The 6473-nt window shown below is 33.8% G+C and overlaps 1 pseudogene; it reads left to right on the forward strand.

The window, feature by feature from the left end:
* The window catches only part of LOC137655528 (mitochondrial amidoxime-reducing component 1-like), a 27202-nt pseudogene that overhangs the window by 14625 nt on the left and 6104 nt on the right, over nucleotides 1-6473 (forward strand).

Below are 6473 nucleotides of genomic sequence, written 5' to 3' on the forward strand. Positions count from 1 at the left end.
CAGACTAATATTATATAGTATATAGTATATATATATATATATATATATACACTATAAATATAAATTTTATATTAAGCATATACAGTATATGTATATGTATACTGTATGTATATATATGTCAGACACATACACAGAGGAAGCAGACTACTTTGGCGCCAAGAGAGCCTTACCTTATTGCCTTATTTTATGTTTGGGTTCCCCTAGGTCCCTCAGTGTGAGGCACCTCGTATATCCACCAGAGAGTTGCTAATGCATCTTCCGGTGTATTTTGCATCTTCCAGTCTTGGATGGTCTGGGATGCATCTTAGGTATTTATCGAGCTTATTCTTAAACACATCTACGCTCACTCCTGATATGTTTCTTAGATGAGCTGGCAGCGCATTTAAATAGTCCGCTGCATTATCGATGCTGGTGCGTAGTGGATTAATGTCCTGTGCGCCTTCCTTAGTTTTCCTCGTATATTTTTTTGGCACTATTAATCTACCTCTGCTTGCTCTTTCTGATATTTTTAGCTCCATGAGGTTTTCAGTAATTCCTTCTATTTGCTTCCATGCTTGTATTATCATGTAGCGTTCTCTTCTCCTTTCTAGACTATATAGTTTTAAAAATTTGCAGTCTTTCCCAGTAGTCAAGGTCCTTAACTTCTTCTATTCTAGCAGTATAGGACCTTTGTACACTCTTTTGGTAAGTGTGGGTACCATATCACATTGCAGTACTCAAGTGTACTACGTACATAAGTTTTGTAAAGCATAATCATGTGTTCAGCTTTTCTTGTTTTAAAGTGTCTGAATAACATTCCCATTTTTGCTTTACATTTAGCCAACAGTGTTGCTATTTGGTCGTTGCATAACATATTCCTATTTAACATTACACCAAGGTCTTTAATTGCTTACTCGTTTGTGATTGTCCTCGTTATTGGGTCCCTTGTATGCATATACCATTCCTTCTGTTTCTATAATTTATTGATTCGAATTTATTGGAGTTAAATACCATCCTATTTATCTCCGCCCATTCATATATTTTGTTTAGATCTCTTTGTAGTGAGTTCCTATCTTCATCACAAGCAATTTCTCTACTTATTCTTGTGTCATCGGCGAAACTTCTCACTACAGAGTTTTCAACATCACAGTCCTATGTCTGAGATCATAATAACAAACAGCAGTGCAGCTAATGCCGTACCTTGTGGCACGCCAGATATTACCTGAGCTTCATCTGATTTCTCGTCATTTGCAACCACTATCTGTTTTCTGTTTTGCAGGACATTCTTTTACCCATTTTCCTATCTTTCCCACAATATTATGGTTTTTCATTTTTTCTCTAATATATTATAGTCTACCTTGTCAAAGGCTTTTGCAAAATCTAAAGATCACATCTATGTCTTTTCCATTTATCATATTTTTGTATATGTTTTCATAGTGTGCTATCAGTTGGGTTTGTGTAGTTTTTTCCGGGCACAAAACCGTGTTGACCTATATTAAACAAATTATTTTTAACCAAATGATTCATTATTTTCTTTTTTATTACCCTCTCATACACTTTCATAATATGTGATGTTAGACTAACAGGTCTATAATTGCTTGCCTCTAGTCTTGATCCACTTTTGAAGATAGGGGTTATATAAGCTAATTTATGTTTAACATATATCTCGCTCATATCTACACTTTGTCTTAGCAGTATTGCAAGCGGCTTCGCGATAGTGTTTGCAGTTTTTTTTTAACAAAGTCGCTAGAACTCCATCTGGTCCGGCAGCCGATCCATTTTTAATTTCGTTTATAACCTTGACAATATCTGCTTCATTAATGTCTATGTCCGTTAGATATTCAACATTTTCTTCTCACATTTCTGTTTCATTATTCTCATTCGCAATTGATTGATTGAGAGAGAGAGAGAGAGAGAGAGAGAGAGAGAGAGAGAGAGAGAGAGAGGAGAGAGAGAGAGAGAGAGAGAGAGAGAGAGAGTGTTTCAAGGATTTTGGATGTCTCAAAGACTTTTTAGTCTATCCGCGGAGACTCTATTTGCTATTTGGTAGAGCGAATTAGTTTAAACGTTTGAGAGTTTCTATGATCTTGTCTAATTTATTCTTGAACTTGTGTACCGTGTTACAGTTCACTACATCAACTGGAAGTCTATTCCACGTATTTGCTATTTTGTATGTAAAGAAATTACCACATTGAGTGGTGTTCGTATCCTTTGAATTCCCAGTTTGTATCCGGTACCTCTGGGCTGATTTGTGCTAACCGTGAAGATGTTTATGTAATCAACAATTGTTATTCTTTTAAGAATTGTGAATGCCTCTATTAGCTGTCCTCGTAGTCGTCGAGAGAGAGAGAGAGAGAGAGAGAGAGAGAGAGAGAGAGAGAGAGAGAGAGAGAGAAAATATATTTTTTTTATCTTGAAAACTATGTAAGAATAATCTGTTTACAAATATATAAAAAATATAACACAAACATGCACACACAGAGAGAGAGAGAGGAGAGAGAGAGAGAGAGAGAGAGTTTTGTTTTTATTTCTTGAAAAGTATGTAAGACTGATCTGAGAGAGAGAGAGAGAGAGAGGAGAGAGAGAGAAGAGAGAGAGAGAGGAGAGAGAGAGAGAGAGGAGAGAGAGAGAGAGAAAATATATTTTTTTTATCTTGAAAACTATGTAAGAATAATCTGTTTACAAATATATAAAAATATAACACAAACATGCACACAGAGAGAGAGAGAGAGAGAGAGAGAGAGAGAGAGAGAGAGAGAGAGAGAGAGAGAAGGATCGAATGTCATAATCCCTATACACCATCTCCTGGATCTCATGTTCCCTTAAACCTTGCGTATCTCCAGGATATAGCCAGGATAGGTTAGAGCGGTCCCCTGTCAATCCTCAATGACTGTTCATACATCAGGTAGAATGTTGTCTTTTTCTTGATGTGTTATTTAGACATTCTGATTAGATGATCGTTCCATAAAGAGGTGATATATGATTACGATTAGCTTCCTGCTTAGAGAAGAGATATTATACTTGCGGTTATAATGAGGTATGCACTTATGCTGTTAAAGAAAGGTCTATCGTCATTAGTTGATTTGCACTTATTCAGTCAAATGTTATTCGTATTTTTTTTTTCAAGATAACTATTTCATTACCTTCGCCAAAGAAGTTGGAAGGAGGTTATGTTTTACCCACTGTTTGTGTGTTTGTTTGTTTGTGTGTGTTTGTGAACAGCTTCATGGCCACAATTTTACTCATAGAGTAGTGAAACTTACTGGGATAAATTGTTTTATGAAAAACTAGAAATTATTTAATTTTGGAAGGTCAAGGTCAAAGGTCGAGGTCACGATCTAGCAAAATGTCCAATTCACGTAATCAGCCATAAGTTTGGACATCGTTGTCACAGAGGCTTCAAACTTGGTTCATATTTTAGTCTATGAAAATCCACGACAATTAATGGATGTTAAGGTCAAAGTTAAGGTCAAGACCACTTCCCCTTTATTATATAAGGGATATATATATATATATATATATATATATATATATATATATATATATATATATATATATATGTGTGTGTGTGTGTGTGTGTGTGTGTTTTTGTATGCTTAAAACCCCTGAAAACGTCTTTATCATTAAATGCAGTATAATAAGCCTGAACAAACAATATACCATTATGCATTATTTTTACAGTAAAGTATGAATACATTGAAAAATCATATATGGAAATCTGTATCTTAATTTCACCTAAGAAGAAACATTCATGAAATGTTTTCTATAGTGCATATATATTATGTGATATTCTTGATATACCTTTGAGGGAATGAAATACTTCCGGAGAAGGTAATCAGTTCGGTATCTGACTTCAAAGGGATTGGATTACATCTTCTGTAGAAAGATGTAAATCTATCTCCAGCAGCTTGCTTGGAATGGTGTGCAACCTGATATTGTAATGGTAATTTTTGCTCAATATTTAGACTTTTTGTGAAACTGTATTTTGCATTTTGAAGGCTTCTAATTACATTATTGAACCAATATGATTTTGATTTAAGAAATATGTTTTAAGGAAATTCGCTATTAAGCAACTTGGCATTCTTTGAAAATAGTAAAATTTTCTGTCTTTTCTTGTGGAGCGAGGTACACAATAAAAAAAAAAAAAAGACATTGATCCTAATACTGATGGTGGGTTATGAATAAATTTAGTTGATTTGAGAAATATTTATAAAGAAATTTAGTATTAAGCAACTTGGCATTCTTTGAAAAATAGTAAGATTTTCTGTCTTTTCTTGTGGAGTTAGGTACACAATAAAAAAAAGACATTAATCCTAATACTGATAGTGGGTTATGAATAAATCCAACCCCATACAATTTAAGGCAGGGCTGGTGTCCATTGAATGCTGGAAGCACAGAATGTTTAATTAAAGGTTTAATGGCCACTCATAAAGGACAGAGGCAAGGGAAAGTGACATTATCTAGCTGGACAATGCCCTAGAGACTGACCATATAATACAAATGATCAGCGATCAAGCTCCCTCTCCACCCAAGCTAGGACCAAGGAGGGCCAGGCAATGGCTGCTGATGACTTAGCAGATAGACCTCTAGGCTCCCCCAAACCCCCCATCCTTAGCCAAGATGGATGGTGAGGTTGCAGCGACCAAAGGAACTAATGAGTTTTAGCGGTACCGGAAAGAATTGAATTGGATGATGAAGACATTATCGTTATATGGATTTGTCCATTTATGAATTAAATGAGTAATTGATAATCCAAAGATTGACATAATTTAAGCTTATGCCGAGTCCAAGATACGGTTAAATTTAAACCGAATGAGGCCATTCCCTGAATAATAATAATAATAATAATAATAATAATAATAATAATAATAATAAGGATAATCATAATCATAATAATAATAATAATAACAATAATAATAATAATAATAATAATAATAATAATATTGATAATCATAATAATAATAATAATAATAATAATAATACATGAGCAAAAAAATTAATCCTTTGATAAGAAATGTGGCGATAACTATCATACTTTTCTTTGTAAGACATCCACTTCTACGAACAATAGTCTAAGAGAGAGAGAGAGAGAGAGAGAGAGAGAGAGAGAGAGAGAGAGAGAGAGAGAGAGAGAGAGAGAGAGAGAGAGAATCTTAAAATACTCATGCAGGTCATGAAGAGGACATTAGTGAGTCTTATTTGTTCAAACTTCGAAAATATGAAGACCAAGTTAAAATGTTGGGGAAAAGATTACGCTAATTACGAAATAAATGCGAAACCCGTAATTTACTTTACTGAGTTGTGTGCGAATGTGACAGTAACCACTTTGTTATTTTTCTTCGAAGCCAGTCTTTCCCTTTAAATTTATTTTGATAATGTGAAGATTAAAAAAAAAAGAATTACGCTAATTGCAAATTAAATGCGAAACCCGTAATTTACTCTACTGAGTTGTGTGCGAATGTGACAGTAACCACTTTGTTATTTTTCTTCGAAGCCATCCTTTCCTTTCAAATTTATTTTGATAATGTAAAGATTTAAAAAAAAAAAAAAAGAATTACGCTAATTACAAAGTAAATGCAGAACCCCTAATTTAGTTTACCGTACAGTGTGCGAATGTGACTGTAACCACTTTGCTATTTTTCTTCGAAGCCATCCTTTCCCTTCGAATATATTTTGATAATGTAAAGATTTAAAAAAAAGAATTACGCTAGTTACAAAGTAAATACAAAGCCGCTAATTTAGTTTACCGTACAGTGTGCGAATGTGGCTGTAACCACTTTGTTATTTTTCTTCGATGCCACCCTTTCCCTTCAAATTTATTTTGATAATGTAAGATTTTAAAATAAGAATTACGCTAATTACAAAATAAATACAAAAACCCCTAATTTAGTTTACTGTGCAGTGTGCGAATATGGCTGTAACCATTTTGCTATTTTTCTTCGAAGCCAGTCTTTCCCTTCATATTTATTTTGATAATGTAAAGATTTAGAAAACAAGAATTACGCTAATTATAAAGTAAATGCAAAACCCCTAATATAGTTTACCGTACAGTGTGCGAAGGTGGCTGTAACCACTTTGCTATTTTTCTTCGAAGCCATCCTTTCTCTTTAAATTTATTTTGATAATGTAAAGATTTAAGAAAAAAAAAGGAATTACGTTAATTACAAAGTAAATGCAAAACCCCTAATTTAGTTTACTGTGCAGTGTGCGAATGTGGCTGTAACCACTTCGCTATTTTTCTTCGAAGCCAGTCTTTCCCTTTAAATTTATTAAGATAATGTAAAGATTTAAATAATACGTTAGAGATGAAGGGAATGACAAAATCTAATGGGAAGAAACATTAGAACTACAGGACTCAGTTGACTGAAAAATAGAAGAGACAGCAAAATTACTTAATATTCATTCGAATCATATTACATAATATATATGCGAGTAATATTAAATAACTAAACTAAATAACTTCCCCTTGCATGTGCAAGCACTCTTCACCGTGT

The sequence above is a fragment of the Palaemon carinicauda genome, chromosome 16 (genome assembly GCF_036898095.1).
Source record: "Palaemon carinicauda isolate YSFRI2023 chromosome 16, ASM3689809v2, whole genome shotgun sequence".
Classification (NCBI taxonomy): domain Eukaryota; kingdom Metazoa; phylum Arthropoda; class Malacostraca; order Decapoda; family Palaemonidae; genus Palaemon; species Palaemon carinicauda.